Source organism: Aethalodelphis obliquidens, unplaced genomic scaffold (genome assembly GCF_003676395.1).
Source record: "Aethalodelphis obliquidens isolate GAN/ISIS:26980383/991018 unplaced genomic scaffold, ASM367639v1 scaffold20, whole genome shotgun sequence".
NCBI lineage: Eukaryota > Metazoa > Chordata > Mammalia > Artiodactyla > Delphinidae > Aethalodelphis > Aethalodelphis obliquidens.
This window is the reverse complement of record NW_020837964.1, coordinates 1,708,079-1,710,241: the sequence shown is the minus strand read 5'-3', so window position 1 is coordinate 1,710,241 and position 2,163 is coordinate 1,708,079.

Genomic DNA, 2,163 nt, shown 5'->3' with positions numbered 1-2,163 from the left:
ATGATCCTGGCATCTGGGGGGCCCAGTATCCTCAGAGGGTCCTCATGAGAGGGAGGCAAGAGGGCCCTAATTCGTGGCCCTTTGTTCTGGTGGTTGCAGGAAACTCCCTACGGGCTAAAGCCCACTTCACTTGAGACTCAAGGCTGGCTACATTTTCCCAAAAGACAAGAAACAATTTGGGCTCCAAACCCAACTTTAAAATGTCTCTTTCCCTCCTGGATCCCACGGGTCTGCAGCGGTTGTAGTCACCCACCCACCCAGGGCTCTGCTCCCACTGGGGCAGCTGTGCTCAAACCAGTCACCCATGCACCCAAACTCTCTCGTTTGACTCTGTGTCCCATGTAAGCCGACATGAAAGCTTGTTGTGCTGCGTTCGGTCAGCATTGTCATTTGATGGGCAGCGGTGAGCAGTTGTACTTTTCCAGGAAAAACGTGTATAAGGAAGTTTCGGATTGCTTTCTCTGTAGTAGGTGCCAGAACATTGAATAGCCCAAAGCCAGACAGTAAATTGTTGATACGACAGGAAGTTCTGTGATTGGAAAAAAAAACTATGAACCTCTGTCAAAATAAACCACATCCGTAATACAGGGTCCCTTTGGTCTTAGATGTTTTTTGTGGACTATAATAATTCTGTTTATTCTTTATCTCCCCCAAAGAAATGGAGTTTATCACTGTACCTGGGTAGGCACATGAGTATTTGCTTTCTTTTCTGGGCTGTTTTTTCCGTGTTTTTCTGACAGTCAGGTAATGTTGGAAGATGACGCGATTGTTCTACCAGAGGGGAATGTGTTTAATGCTGTGAAAATAAAAATACCATGATCAATTAGGATATTATTCAGCCTTAAAAGGGGAGGAAATTCTGACACCTGCTACCACATGGATGAAACCTGAGGACATTATGCTCAGTGAAATAAGCCCGTCACAAAAAGACAAATACCGCCTGGTTCCTAGAGCAGTCAAAATCTTAAGAGACAGAACGTAGGATGGTAGATGCCAAGGATTGGGGGCGGGGCGGGGGAGGAAATGGGGTGTTAGTGTTTAATGGGGACAGTTTAAGGTGAGAAGCTTCTGGAGGCGGATGGTATCAACACAGTGTGAATGCACTTTATACCACTGAGCTGTGGTTAAGATGGTAATGTTATGTTATGTGTATTTTACCACAATTAAAAAGACCCCGCCGTGAGAAACCATTACACTCCGCCCCCCCAAGAAGGACCACAGTTAAATGGTAGCATGTCCTGAGCGGCCACTTTGGAAAACTCCTTGGCCTTGAAGATGGAGGGAGGGGCCACCAGCCAAGAAAGCAGATGCCTCTGGAAGCTGGAAAAGGCAAGGAAACAGATTCTCCCCTGGAGAATGGCTCCGGAAGGAAGCAGCCCTGCTGACACCTCGAATTTGGATTTCTGGCCTCCAGACTGTGATTCAATAAATTTCTGTTGTTTTAAGCCCCCCAGTTTGTGGCTGTTATGGGCTGAATTGTGTCCCCCTCCCCAATTCACATGTTGAAGCTCGAAGCCCCCACTGTGGCTGTCTTTGGAAATGGGGTTTTTAGGAAGTGATTAAGGTTAAGTGAGGTCATAAGGGTGGGGTCCTAATCCAATAGGATTGGTGGCCTTATAAGGGGAAGGGAGAGAACTCTCTCTGTGAACCAAAAAAAGGCCACTGAAGGACACAGCAAAAAGCCAAGACCCTCCCAGAACCCAGCCATGCTGGCACCTGGTCTCAAGACTTCCAGTCTCAGAACTGTGGGAAGGAAGATACATTCTGCTCTTTTCCCCCCACCCCCAGTTTGTGGTCATTTTACAGCAGCCCCCGGACACTGATACACCAGGAATTTGGAATTGGGAAGAAAAGACGTTAGTCCCAGTCTGTGTTGCCAGGGCGTGGCCGTCTGGAGAGAGGACACCATGGATCTGAGAGAGGGCTGGGTGGATGACCCCAGTCAGTGCAGCTCACTTGGCCCCTAAGTTCTGTGCACTGCTGTGGGTCCCTTGAGATAGTCCGTGTCCCAGATTTCCATTCCCTATTGTGCTTAAGCTTCTTTTTTTTAAAAAAAAATATTTATTTATTTTGGCTGCACCAGGTCTTAGTTGCGGCACTCAGGATCTTTGCTTTGGCACGTGGAATCTTTAGTTGCGGCAGGCAGACAGACTCTTAGTGCAG